Genomic DNA, 15,542 nt, shown 5'->3' on the forward strand with positions numbered 1-15,542 from the left:
CCGAAGCCACAGCATCACTAACAGCAGAGCCGAATCTCCCGGAAGCAGGCCAGACAGACATCTCCGGGGCCGGACTGATAAAGCAGCCCAGACAGACATAAACGCATATCCTATAGACACAGGTGGCACCCGGAATCCCAGGCTGACAGCTGACACCTTCACTGCTGCTGCTTCTAGGAGGTGGAGCATCAGCCTCTGGGTTGCCTGTGTGATGTCGCCTCAGAGCCTGCCGTGAGACTCAGAGTGAGGGGGCTGGCAAAATGGGAGACCCAAAAAGGGTGACCGAGAGTGGGGGGGGGGGGGGGTAAAGTGGGGGCACCAAATGGGAAACCCAAAAAGTCCATCCTGAATTGGGACAGACCAAGGGACGAAAGTGGGGCCCTGAAGCAGTATCCAATCACTGCGCGGCTGCATAACTCCCAGCTGGATAAAGCAGGTGTAATCTGGGTTGCCAGGCTGGCACACGATCCGCTTGGTCAGCTACACTGTGCATAATGGCGACTCGAGGCTGGTGGTACGTGGGCCTGCAGCAGGAGGCAGTGCTGTCATAACACAGCCGGGGGCCGTGCGTGTAAATCAGGGCGCCCCCCCCCCCCCGCCCCCCTTAGCAGAACTTCTTTGTCTTGCCGTGATATAAAGCTGCTGATTTTTTTCCATGCCTGATTCATGAAGCTCAGGAGCCCCCACCTATTCCCCCTCCCCAGGGGGCCGGCGATTAAACGGGACATGGAGCATGGATCAAGGGGGGGGGGGGGGGGCAGAGTTCCACCCTGGCACACGCAGGGACAGCTGCATTATCAAATGGGCTGAATCAGGCCAAACCTCGATGTCGATGTTCCTGACCCTGCAGTCCTGGATTATTTTTCATAACAATAACACACAATTTATCACTACTTTCATTAATAAACGGCCCACGAATTCAAGCAGCATCTACTTTACAGAGGCATCTTTAAAAATGCATTTAATAAAGTTATTTCATTCACCCACCAACCCCTCTGGCAGAGTTTGTCTTTGCAGGTACCGTCAAAACGTTGCCATGATACTGTCCCTCTACAGAGCCAGCTGGTTTACGGCAAGAAACCCACACGGGGGTCTTAACGGGACTCCGGCATATTCTAAACGAATGTCAGACATGTCTTTTGTCTAAAGACCGTTTGAAGTAAATTATGACATGAATCAAAGGCAGAGCACTTAATACATTTTTGATGTACGGCAATAAATGTTACTCCGCGGTAACGAAATTGGTGCCTGTCTCGTGAAATTAGCGGTTCGGAGTCAGCTTGGCTTTGCGGGTTTAATTTCTAACCTGGGTCACCCACAGGGAATTTAACTCCTCCCGCCGTCTAATATTAATCGGATGCTTTTTGTTAAATGTTTAACTTAAATTTGGATTCTTCATAAATATTCCAAAGCACTCACTCTGTGTTTGATGAGAAAATGAGTCTTTTACCCACTGTGATTCCCCAGGCGTCAAGCCCTAAAGAAAGAAAGAGAGAGAGAGAGAGAGAGAGAGCGCTTCTACAACTTAACTCCAGAGGCGGAATTTCAGCCACATGGAGGCCGACCCTGTTATTGTCTCACTGAGTGGGATGCAGGAGGCGTCTCTGCCTCTCCCGTGGGGGTGGGGGTCACACGATCACCCAGATACTCAAAGCTGGACATCAAATGCATCCTATTCTTAATAAATTATCTATAAGCCGGTAATTTTAGACTTTGAATAAAAAGTTTATCACAACAGATCATTATACAGAACCATCCATCCATCTTCTGTAACCGTTTGTCATATTCAGGGTCCTGGGCATTATTCTGACCCAAAGTATTAAGTATATTAAATGACAAATTTACTAAAATCAACTATGTCACATTTCTTATTTCTGCTTGAAAACATGTGGAATCCAGGTTCCATCCATCCATTTTCCAAACTGTTTACCCTTTGGGGTTATGGGGGGTCTGGAGCCTATCCCGGAAACACGGGGGGGGCAGCCCATTGTAGAGCACACTCACACACCATTCATTCACACCTATGAGCAATTTACTAACTCCAATTAGCCTCAGCATGTTTCTGGGCCGTGGGGGGAAGCCAGAGTACCTGGAGGAAACCCCACGACGACATGGGGAGAACATGCAAACTCCACACACATGTAACGCAGGCGGAGACGAACCTGGGACCCAGAGATGTGAGGCAACAGTGCTAACCACTGCACCACCATGCCGCCCCTTACAGTGCTAACCACTGCACCACCATGCCGCCCCTTACAGTGCTAACCACTGCACCACCATGCCGCCCCCAGAATCCAGCTTGTGGTTAACAAAGTCAGCCATTTAGATACGCTGTGATGTGTAATATGTAACATGTTTTGTTTGCATGAGCTCACATGTAATGTGTGCATCTTAAGCACAGAATATGTGTGCTACGTAAGGCCCAATGTGTAACGTGTAACATGAAAGGACTCCGAGACAGGTACCCACATACACAGGGACCACGGACAGGGGCCAAGGGCTTCGTGGTCTTTGGGGGCCACGCTCTTCCTGCCCCAGCCCTATAGTCATTAATCTTCTGTGAGACCCCTGCCCCCCCCCCCCCCACACCACGGCCACCACCTCCTGCCTGGTGACCGTGACCTTCTGCGCCACTACCTCTACAGAGAGGTATTCTTTTCTTCGCTCCCCCCACACACACACACCAGTGGTCTGGTCCAGGTCTGTCCACTGCACTAGCTTGCCCTGTCATAACTCCCAACAGGGGAAGGCAGGGGGGGGATGGTGACCTGTCCTTGTGCCACCCTCGTTTCACACAAGATCATTATAAGGGTTTTATCTTTAAAAAGTGCTGCCACAGTAGCTTAAGGAATGGCACAGCACTCATCAGTGTGGACAACAGCCGTTTGTCAACAGCAGTGAGCGCAATGGCCGGGCACATGACTACCCACAGGGTTCCCTGCGGTCATATCCTTGAACAAGCTACCATAATTGGTACAAATGGGTGAAACTACAAATCAGCTTTAGGTAAAACCGCTGCCTAAGGCGTGAAAATGAAACCTGGAAAGGTGTCGACGGAGCCAGCGAGGAGCGCGTATGTGGTGATGCAGACCATAATGCCGTAGGTCAATGTCCCTGGACCCCCCCAGCAACGATCTGGCTTCCATTCCTGAGGAACGCAGCATAACCCCCTCCTCAGGCCACATCCCAGAAAGTCAACCCCAATCACACACCCCCGGCTCTGTTTCATATGCAGTCAGAGTTGGGTAATTCAGGTCCAGAGAGTAAGAATTTGTTTCAACCAATCAGCTGAGCATAAACAGTCACAGTCACCGAGTACTCAACTGGTTGGTCGAAACAAAATCTTGGTCTGGAATTTTATTCTCTGGACCTGAATAACCAAATTGTATGCAGCTCATTTCCGGGGAGTGAGGTTCCAGGCCTAAATGTATATCTTGCTATACATCATGTAGGGACGGGTGAGGGTCACGGGGCAGCCAAGCTCCCCATCCTCTGGGCCTGAGAGCAAAGTGAGCAGCTGAATTGGTATTCAAACATCGGCGGTATCCTTGGACGCAAAGAAAAAAAAACGGCAGGATCTGTGTTATTCCAGGAGCTGATCTGGCTGCATTGCAAGGCGCGGACAAATGCGCAAAGGTCGACATGCAGGCTGCAGACGGCTCGGGGATATCGCATGCTGTGAGGGTACAGCGCTTCATGTACTTTATCCAGCTCCCAATCAAACTGGCTTGCTGTCTCGCATTCCTATGCAAACTAATAAGTGTTTTATGTATTTTTTTATGTTACTGTACAATAAAACGCAATAAATCATTAGTGGAGTTAATGCGCCAAACTGTAAAGGATATTGAAGGTCAAGAAAACAGCACATAATTTATGCAGAGTTCTGTGGCAAAATACAGCCCAAAAAAAACAAAAACAGAAGCCGTTGCTTTGAGTTTTTCCATGGTGGAAATACTTTGAACCAGATCCGTAATGTGAAGTTAGCAGAAAGATTTCCAGGACCTGGAAAGTCTGTCAGTCCAAAAGGAATCACACTGAATCCAAAGAGGAGACGCATACTGAGTCACTGCTGCAGATTCCTTCCTACTTCCTGGTGACCGTTCTCCTGTGCCTGTCCCTGACTTACAGTGCTCCCCCCACCCCCTCCACCCTGTGGCTGAGGGTGGGTCGCCGCCAGTGTCGTAGCGTGCCCAGCAGACACTGTGCACCGGGCAGCTCGCCCATAATAATCGACCCTTCATTTGTCATTGTCAGCATTTCCTGGGATAATTTTGGTACCCTTTAAGGATATATTCCCTTAATAAGAGGATAAAAATAAACCAAGCACTATACTGAGATGGTATAATCCTGTTTACAAGCCTGAACGTTCCGATCCATTCCCAGCGTAATCATACCACGCCAAGCAGGCCAATTTGCGCTATTTTTAAAACGGGGGAATACGGAAAAGTGTTGAGTCCAGATTATTCCGAAGCTGAAGCTGCTAAGAGGATGAAAGACAGTAGGTTTTCAATCATATTACCAGAAGTACTTTAAGCAAGACCACTGCAAGCAAGGCCTGTTTACACAATGAAGTCATTGCATCCTGCAGTTTTTGTGCAAATGCAAGACGTCAGCTTTGCTGTGTGTATGCGTGTGTACAGTACTGTCAGGATCCAAAGCAGTTTTAATAGTGCTGTTGAGCACATTGGCAAACTTACATAAATCTCTCAAAATCTTACTCTGGCTCTGATAGTCTCGTTCCACACCATTTCCCCCCCCCCAAGAAGAAGAGGAAAACAATTCTGTAGACCCTCGCATGAAACGGATTGCGATTCTGTGGGGCAAACAACTGCTTTTCAGCATTTCTGCTGGGTTGCCTGTCCCGTCAGAGCAGTGGCAGACGGATCAGGACCGGCGGACTTATCGCAATCAAGGTGTCGTGATCTCAGGGCTGCAACCTGAGGGCATCTGCTGATATATAACCACATAGCCAGGGGGCTGGGCATTACGGAACAGTGCACAGCTTAACTACCAACAACTGGGGAGGGGGCGCTGTGTAGTGTTTCCATTCACAGATGTGGGGAATGGCGTAAGTTATCAATAATTTTGGGGTTGTGGAGTCCAGCTGTGTGCTTCTCCCAGCCATCTGAGGCCCCACCTCCTTCAGGAAGAGAAAGACAGGAGGAGAGTAAGACGATAGGAAAAAACAGGGAAGTTAGAGGAGTGTGGCCAAGTGGGAGGAACCAGTGTGTGGTGGAAATCGGGTGGGGGGTGGGAAAACCAGCGTACATTCGGAAGGGGGCACTGTGGGGCACAGAACGGAAACTGTCCGGTGTTAACATCACTCACAGACACAGGGGCCGCTGTGAAGAGCATGAGCACAGCAATGGTGACTTAGGACCATGTTCTCGATATCGCCGGACGAGCTGGACCTCCCACGCCAAGGCTGCCATGATCAGGTCTGATCCCTGATAATTAGCCATCCCCGTTACGCTCTGGTGCCAGTGGAGCACAGAGGAAAATGAGGTGCCTTCCCAAAATGAAAACAGAAAACGGAATCAGATCGTCCCGTCTCTGCGATTCCAACTCCTCCGCGCTTTTCTTTATGTATCTAATATTTCTCATTTACCATCGTCCAGGAAAAGCGACACAAGAAACCATAAATTCCCCTTCTAATTCCAAATAATTCCGATTACATGGACGAGTAGTTTTCAATCAGAAAGATAATCTTGATGATAGATGGTAGGATAATTGGCAGTCTCTGCGACGTAAATATTGTGTCGTCCTATTAATCTCGCCGAATGAGGTGTCAACCTGTCAGTCATTCATCAAGCGGAATTAGGGAATATAAAAAATAAATAAATGTACAGAAGATGCGTTGGGGATGAGGGGGTTTGGGGAGCCCGGGGGGAGGGGATGCGGGGGAAGGGGGGGGGGGTTATATCCAAACAGCTGACAGCACGTACAGACATTAATCGGCGTTGAGCAAAGCAAAGAAAACAAAATTGGTCACACTGTAGTTGGCGTGTCGATGGACTTTCATGTTTCCTACTTTCCGAAGCAGAGACATGTTTTAGAGAAGAGGTTCAATCGCTCTTCAAAGCAATGGAGAAGTATTGTTCCAGTACCATCAGGTACTGCCGGCCCCAGAGAGTAATGATAATGGTCATCTCAAGCTATTCTGAAGCACAAGAAAGTCTTTTATCCTGGCTGCACTGTCCAGCACTTTCAACATGTCTATGATTAAAACATCGTCCCAAAAATATTTTACATTTGACGGCAAAGTTGAAAATAAATTCCGGAGTGTGTCGCATGTTCCCTTCAAAGTGCATCTCTCATTTTCAGGCAGCTAATACAGGGGGCCACACACCCCTGCCCCAAACTGGTCCTATGGTGCTAGGTAGCTTGGTAATCTGTGGGGGGAGCAAGGAGAACCAACTGCTGACATCTTCTTAATTTAATTTATAAAGATCATAATTAATGACCTGAAGGCTGTAAGAGACCCCATTTCCGAGTCAAAGACAAAAGGCCCAGTCATAAGAATAAAAATGAAGTTTTCATTGAATTCTGAATTAAATCTCAAATATCAGTAATTTAAAAGAAAAGGTCAGCTCTAATGGAGTTCCTCCTCCAATTTTAACATCCCATAATTCTCTTTAAGGGGCTCACCTGGCTTCCTGAGCGACACTAATTGTAGTCTATTAATTAATTAAACCATCAGGTGTTTGTAAAGGCAAACAAAGGGCGGGGCTTCTAAATCAGTGTCTGTCACATGACACCGTCATTAAGCCCCATCGGTGACAGGTGATGGGTGACAGGTGACATTTCTCAAGGAGCCGGGCTGGGGGGCACCGCCCGCCTTTCCCCCGTCGAGGAGGGAGTCGGGCCGACGGATTGGGTGATCAACCGGAATGCCACACAATGGCAACGAGGGTGGTCGCACCCACATACGTTTTCTGGAATGAACCCGGTCCTTGCTTTTCCAGAAGCAAATTCCAGAAGACTGCATGCAGTTTCCATTGCTGAGTTTGTCCATGACGGCCTCATCGTCCCCCCCCCCCCCCCACCCAGCTCTGATGAATTACAGTCTGTCTTCCTCATCAGGATGGAACCGTCTCATACACCCACCCCCAGAATGATCGCGATGCCTGAACCTCACCCCAACATGTAACTCGTGAACCCGTTGTCTTCAGTATTCTAACAAGGCCATGGTGATTTGAATATGCACTAAGTGGGGAACATATCAGTGAAATGGATGGGGGGTTGAAAGCACATGACTCTTTAGTTCAAAGGCAGTAGCACCTGTCTGGTTACAAGGCGGCAGGTGGGAGGAACCCCACCAACGGTCACGTGTGGAAGCCCACAGAATGTTCCGGGATAAATTTCTGATAGTGCTCGGATTCACCCTCCCTGCCCCTTTCCACCCCTCGTGATCATAACAATTGGTTCGCTTTGCCAAACAGAAGGTATGTCAAGCCTGGCAATGCAACTTAAGTTATCGCTGCAAATAACAGTGAGATTATTTAAGGTTCCGTTTTCTCGGGTTAAGGTGGCAAGGGCGAGCGGACGGGTCCTGGCGTTCAGTGAGAATTTCACCAATGAGGCCAAAATAAACTAGGGCTTAGCAGAATGCCAGGGAAGCTTTCATCCAATCATCTTGAAGCTTTACCAATTAAGAGTTATTTATCATTAATTCGAGAATAATTCATTAAAATAATCGGAACTAAAGCATGCATAGGAATATGAAATGCTTTATTATAGACAAACCCAAACTATGGGCTGCTGATAGCCTCTTTCACCCTGATTCTACATACTGTGATTCTCCCTGAAACCAGATGTTTTCTCAGAAGCCTCCTGACTAGTTTGGATCAGTGGGGTTGGTCCATGTGGGGGTGGCGGGGGTGGGGGGTCGCTTCAGTGTTGTGGTTACAGCTGCCAACGCAGCATAAGACCACGGTATCACTTACAAGCCTCCCACTGGTGCACAGCGGCTGGGGGCTGGGGGCTGGGGGCCGCAGGGCCGAACAGGGGCCGTGTGACTGTCAGCTGATCAGAAGCCCACCGTGGTCTGGCGAGCATTTTCACACGACTGGGGGGGTATGATGGGATTAAGTCCCTGCTCTGAATTTGCCCCCCCCCCCCACGCCGTACAGATGTCTTCTGCCCATCCTGCTCTATAAATACACCACCCGCCCCCCGGCTGGGTTCTTCTGGCAACTTGGGTGACAACCTGTCCGCCGTCGCCACGCCGTGACTGACAGCCGGCTGCTCTTTACAGCCGGACAGGTGAGGCTTATTTGAGGGCGCCGATGACTGCTGTGCCGCCCCCCTCACCAGCCGTGACCCCACCGCTGCTAAATTCGGAGACTCTTGTCCGGAGGTGGGGAAGGCAACGTCCTTTCAAACGCCCTAAAAGGAAACGTGGGATGGGGTGGGGGGTGGTGGTTGCGATGGTGCGGTACCTAGAACCGGATAGGCTAGGGCCAAACACTGATTGAACAAATGTGGGGAGGGGGGGCAGGGCTCAGTGGCGATGACACCTCCTATTAGTGGGAGAGGCGCTTGCTTCCCTGATTAGAGCGGTGCAGCGGTGTGGAGGGGGATGGGGGTTGGAACATTGATGAGGGGGAGTACTGTCATTGGCAGGGAGGGTCGGGAGGGCTCTGTGCCCCCAAATCCTGCAGAAATGGCTGCTTTCCCCACAAGGGGACCTTCCGGGGAACAAACCACACAGCCAAAGGGGGCTGGGTCTATTTCTTTAAGCAAACTGGCATCCTCTGCGTGTCACATGTCCTGGAGTAAAAGGTTGGGGCTTAATGGCCAACACAGTGTCAACACAGCAATAAATATATATGGGGTCTCAGCACCCCCCACCCCCACCCCCAAAAGCCGCACCTCTGCTTCCGCTACACCTGCGGAGGGACACCTGAGCCCATCTTTGAAGTCCTTTAATGCTCCTCACTCCTTCCCGTGCACCTACTGGTCCCAGCCCCCCCTCCAGTCCACCACATCAGTGATTCAGGGCTGTGGGGGGCGAGGGTCAGCAAGCGACCGAGCCCTCCAACAGATCTGCTTTCGGGGCTCTGTCAGCGAGGGCTGGGGGGGGGGGGGGGCTGAGCGGACCCGGTGTCGAGGGGTGTCGCGTTTCTGGCCCCGACACTGTGTGTCTCTGTGTTGCCCACAGCCAGCCCTCAATGGCCCCTTTGACAGGGCGGCCCAGAGACTGTCAACACGTACCCTGCCCCCGGGGGCGGGCACAATGAGGCGGGGGGGTCACGCACCAAAGCACCTGGCAGGTACAGAGCGCCGCGTGCCGTGCCCGGACAAAAGCCACTCTGTTATCCATTTATTGCAAATTAATTTCCTCCCCCGCACCCCCCTGCCTCCCCAGCTGATGTTCTGCATTCATAAAATGGATAAAGCAACGAGAGGTTATCAATATAGAGCGCCCTTCATGAATCACGCCAAGAGCCATCCATCCAGGAAGCACAGGATGTCCGAGAGGTCTCAAGGGAAGCGCGGTTACATAAGCAACTCGGGATCATATCCCATAATGCACCAGGGCTAACCCTTCTGTCTGGCTTTACTAGTCATTCTCAGATTGACAGAGGGGGACTGTGAAGGCAACCACACAGCCAATCACAGGAGTTTGAAGAAAGACCACAAATCATATTTGGGCCGCTGGTTGGCCCCTGTGAACACACCATGTGATTTTGGCAGGAGCGGACTTCACTGGTACAGCAAGGTGCATGGATGTATAGCCCATAAGGCACCCAGGGGGGCTGACCCCCATTCCCTCCCCACACACACACACACACACACACACACACACACACACAGCCTCAGGTGCTCTCCTTCCTCCAGGTGCACAGTTAAAAGACCAAATCTGGCTGAGACCCCCCCCCAGACTGTGAAAAGCAAGCCCCCCCAGCCCCTTATCACTGCCTGGGGGGCCGACGACAGAATTATCTGCAGAGGGGCCGGAAGGCCCAGGAGGCGGGAGGCAGCGGCTCTCAGCGTAGCGAGGAAACAGCCAGTCCCGCCTCACAATTGGCTGTTTAAACGCGACTCCCGGCTAATCCCATCAAGGACAGAGGAAGAGGATGCCCCCCCCCCCCCCCCCCCACCCAGCCACCTGTTGAAGGGCTTCCGATCGGTGATGCATGCTGGCCTTTGGTGACGTGACCCCATGATGGAGCAGTGTGTGGGGGACAGGACCCCAAGAGGCGCTGGGGGGAACTTAAATGAGCACCGAAAGGGACACCTGCGTCGGATGGTCCACAGAAACGGGATATGAACCCTATCAAACGTGATGCTTTTTTTGATAGCGGGGTGGAGGGGGGCAAATGATGACACAAATCATCCTCCTTTGAAGGAGATCCGTCTGAAGTGCAAGCCGTGAGAGTGGGGGCCCCAGATACAGTGATAGGACACACACTGACGGCCTACTTCCTGTTTCCACTGTGGGCTCCGCCTTCCTTGGCTCCCTCCCTCCCGCTCGCTCACTCGCTCGCACTGCCAAGGTCATCCCACCGACGGTCTGGCCCACAATGCAATTACAGTGGCTGATGGACGCCGCTAATTGGAAGGATTTACTACCCTGTTTTACAGCTCTTTATGGGGAGGGAGAGCGTGCAGCATTATCATTTACACGCCTGTGGCGGGGGCACCCGGAAACTGTTGCTAGGGAAGATCTAGTTACTGTGTTTTTTTAATACAGCAGGACCTGGTCCCCCTAACTGTGCCCCGGCCCCAGCCCCAAATTCCCCTCCACTTCAGAGAAAGAGGCCCGCTGGTGCTGGAAATCAAGGTGACGGTGCTGGATACTCTTGTCCCGCTTGATGTCGAGTCCCCAGTCCAGTGCTGAACACAATGAAGCCAGTTACGGCTCATCACCCCATCTAATAACCCCTGAGGAGACAAATATACAGTACAGCACCCCAATCACCCCCCCTCCCAGTCCGCCCCACCCACACACATAGACACGAGCAGAACTAAAGCACCCCGAGCAGATCGAATGCAAACGGTTAAACAGGTTTTACCAAACTGATCACATGGTCAAGAGGCTGTGGTCATGTGTCGCCATCATAGTCTTCATGCCCTGGAGACCTTGACCCAGATGAGTAAGCAGAAACGGCAAGCGGGCACCAGAGAACATCCACAGCGTGTACCTGAAAGCTGGTGACGAGCAGGGATCCCAACACTCACCTGGGGCGCGGCGGTGGCTGTCGGCTGTGGATGGTCAGCTCACCCACACGGGGTCATCAAGCCCCAGCTTTTGCTCCCACAGAAACAGGCCTGCACTGTGGGCAGCAGTTTTGGGGAACTGAGACGAGAACATATTCAAAGACAGTCTGGGGTGGTGCCGGCAAGATCCGGGCGATTAACGCGTCCTGGTTTGGGATGGGATGCACAGCCTGAACGTGCCCTCCAGGCCGCCCCCCGCCCAGGCCCCCCCCCCGCCCAGGCCCCCCTGCCCCGGCCCCTGGGCTGGTCCCCTCCTGGCAGCCGCACAAGCGATTACTCTGGTGCAGCCAGCCAAAACGCAAAAATCAATAAACAATCTCAGCGTCTCTGAGAGGCTTTTCTTCTGACCTAATAAATGTCTCAATTCGCCGTTATGACTTCATTTTGCTTTAACATCTTCTTCATGTGCATCTTTTGGCCATCAATTAGAGAAACGGGGTTCGTGCCCCCCCCTCCTACCCTACCCCACCCTAGCCCACCCCAGCCCTCGTGTTCTCTCTGGCCTCCTGGTGCCCCCCAGCACACACACAGTCCCATCCACCCCCCCCCCCCCGATACGACTCTCCCTAACAACAGGGAGACTCACTTCATTCCACTGATATAGCTGCCGCCTGGGGGGGGGGGCCTTACTGCCCACCTTCCCATTTAGGGTGTCGAGCGCAAGTCGCTTCCACCGAAGCACTCGCCGGCGGTGAGAGGGACCGAGCCGGGCTGGAAGCAGAGCCAGATTAGGGGTTAAGTGCGCTGACATTATCTCCCCCGGGCTCCGGGCTGCTAACCACCTAGCGTGGCGTGAAGGTGCCTGTCACCTGACAGGCGGAGTCGTGTAGCGCCACGCTAACACAGCCGCCTCTCCCACACCGGCCACCGCGCTGTTTGTTTCGGTTAAAGCGATTTGCCGCGGCCTGCAGGAGAGAGCCTCCATTTCCCACCTGTCAGCGGCACTGACACCTACACGGCCCCCCCGGTCTGGCTCCCGTCTGTGGGGGGGGCAGGGTGACAGGTGAGCCATGTGCTCAGAGCAGAGACCCCAGGCTGTGACTGGGAGCTGCGGGAGGTGCATGTCTCCTATCCGTGCTGCCTGTTCTCGTTACCGTCAGCCGCAGGCCACCGGCGGTCGACCGGGAGACGAGGGTGGGGGGGCTGCTGCAGGTTGGCGTAGGGGAGGCAGTGTGTCCCAGGGAGATGTAAGGCCTAAGTCTCTACCTGAGAGCGAAGGGGGCATTCGGTCCCTTCCAGAAAATTCCAGCGGACGCCAGCGGATCTTCACGATAGGACAGTCACCCTGCCACCATCCCCCCACACACACATTCCATAAGGACAGAGGAGAAGACGCCTCCATCCCGGACACTAGGTTCCGTTAGCGGACGGGGTCCAGAAGGGGCCGTCCGACCTGGCATTCTGGGTACAGCACCGTCGCCGCGCGAGTGTGCGCTCTGGCCGGATAATGTCCACGAACGGCAGCCATAAGCCCCGGAGATTGATGGATCCGTCTGCCTCCCCCAGCGCTGTAAAAGATTATCCGCTCGCTCACTGGAAACAAAGCTGTGATGGAAATTCGTCTCGCATCATCAGCAACAAAATATCTACACGCCGGGCCCGGAGTCTCTCATTTTTCACGGCCTATATATTAAATAAGGAGGGGTATTAAAGGAGGGGGGGGGGGCTGAGCGATGGCGCTGCATAGTATTTTTAAAGCGGAGCCGCTCCAATCGCCGATATTATAAGGTTTTTATTGGCTGTCAGGAAACACAACTTTTAGCGTACCTCACTCGCTGAACCTCATAACGCTCTGATTAAAATGCCACAGAAGAATGAGGAGGAATGGCAGAGGCGGGGTGGGGGTGGGTGAGCGACGCCGGCATGCGGTCGTGGCCACGGCCCGAGCTTGCTGGGGAGATCCGCTCTCAGAGGCTGAGGGCCCACCCCCGGGAGAGTCAGCAGAGGGTGCCGATTGGTCATCCATAGTTGGGCCTTCATGATTGGCACCTGAGGCTTCCACTCACCTTCTGAGCTATTCAAACACTGACCAATAGCAGGTGCCAGCCCAAGGTACCAGTAAAATCCCACCAGTTCATAGACAAGGTGGTCAGACAAAGGTTAAATAGTTTCATCCCAAAAACCCCCCTGAGGATGAGCAGCAAAACAGGTTATGGGGTCTGTGGCAGCTCACAGCCTGGCGAGTGACCCTCTGTCTGCAAGCCTCCATTTCTGGACTGGAGGAGGGCATTGATTTTTCACCTGTTCTGCCATCAATCCATTGAAGAGGAAAGAGGAGTTTGGGGAGTTGGATGCGATTAGTGGCTCTTGACTGCCAAAGCTGGGACCCTGAAGCAGACTTGACTGGCTATGGACCCTCCCCCATCCCACCTGAAGATTAAGAGCGCATGGGGAGGTGGTAGGACTATCGATTTACCTCCCAAAGGCTCATTAGTCACTTCCCAGCCGTGGCAATTTGGGAACAGCAGGAGCATTCAGCAAAGGGTCTCGCTGCCGTCTTCCTAATCATTTGGATTTCCTCGCAGTCTTCGGCTCCGGAAGACCGAATGTGGAATGTGGATTTTTTTATGAATTTTGTTTACTCCACGCTTATGGACCTGAGCGCTCAACCTGGACCGTTACCATTCACCCATCAGAAACGCTGCTGTCACGAATGAGTAATGTAACTCATTCAAAATGTACAGGAAATGCATCCAGGGCTATGATTTCTGATGTGATGGAAGATCCAAACAACAGCCTTAAGCCAGGTGGCCGAATCAGACAGGGGGTCTAACCCTCTAGCACAGGGCTGTGCAACTCAGGATCCTCAAGGTCCGAGCTGTGCTGATTTTCCAGCTTCCCTTCACCTATGAGCCAAGCGTGAAGCTTCTGGCCAATCAGAACCGGTAATTATTAAACTAACTGCCTGTGAGAACTGAAAACCTGGCTTGGATTTGGAATCGAGGACCAGAGTTGAATAGTCCAGCTCTGGTTGCTCAGTGTGGTAACCAGAGGGTTGCAGGTACCAGGTCCTGCTTCCGTGTGATGCAAAGGGTGCCCAGCCAATCACAGCAAAGCTACATCACTTGTCTGTCATCTTCGAGTATACAGCTCAGCACACCTTTCCATCCTAGAGGGACTACTAGCTTGACACTTTACCTGCACCTACCTGGTAATTGTAAGACCCTAGACAGGACTGATCCACGTGCAGCGGGGGTGCGAGGGAGAAACAGGGATGAAAGACACGAGAAAACAAGTCATCTTAGTGTCAGCAAACATAAATGGACGTTGGAAAAAAAGCCGACAGGGACTTGGGATCGGGGCACGTGGCAGAGAGATGAACCCGAAGCAGGAGATGTGTTTTCAAAACATTTATTGTCAATTGTCCTCCCGCTTACAGTTAAAGTACAATGATACATACCGTATCTTAAAATGCATGATGAAAAGCAAACCACAGGAAAGAAAGAAACAAAAGAAATGAAGATGCAACTTCAGAACTTAACAGGGTAACGTTTGTGTACAAAAAGCTGGTCCTGTTCTTTTGGCCCATATATACAGTATATAAGAAATCTCCAAATACAAGATAGTTACCGAACACTTACAAATGAGACGTAACACCAGGAGAGATTCCAGTGACTATACACATATCTCATATTTTTCAAACATGCTTTAAAAAAAATCTTTTTTTTAAGTACGGCACGCCTCGTACTTAAAACCCAAGCTGACCGGTGGAAAACGAAGTTTCAGTCGGGGGCGAATTTATTCAGCTTAACTGGACTGCATGCAAAAAGCGGCAAGACATACATCCCTGCATCTGTTAGGGCTCTTTATTTGTATATATATGTACACCGGGGTGGAAAAGAAGAATTTTTGCTTCTATCCAATAAGTAGTCCGACATGCAAGTTATTTTTTTTTTTATATTAGCGTTCAGTTTCCAGCCCTGTATGTACATATACATACTTATTTTTATTTGTCTGCCTCATTAATATACGTCACACACTATTACGTACTTCCTGACACCACCTCCAGGCCAAATGACCTCTTATTGGTAAGGTCACGTGTTAACAAACGGCAGAGGTGAGCAGCCCCTTCGCATCACCAAAGACTTACGCTCCTAACAAACAGTCCTCGGCAGATCCGCCTCTTCCACGGAAGCCTATTGTAGCTTTTGTACCTCTGTGATGCTCTGTGATAACAGGGACAGCGAGATACCGTCTAATTCAGAGCCGCGCTGCAATAAAAGTCGGGGCTGAGACCTCACACACATCAAGCGTATATTAAAGCATTTGGATTCCTGTTTGGTTGACCTCTGTTGGTGTGAAGCTGTCGGCCATTT

The sequence above is a fragment of the Brienomyrus brachyistius genome, chromosome 14 (genome assembly GCF_023856365.1).
Source record: "Brienomyrus brachyistius isolate T26 chromosome 14, BBRACH_0.4, whole genome shotgun sequence".
In the NCBI taxonomy this organism is placed as follows: Eukaryota; Metazoa; Chordata; class Actinopteri; order Osteoglossiformes; family Mormyridae; genus Brienomyrus; species Brienomyrus brachyistius.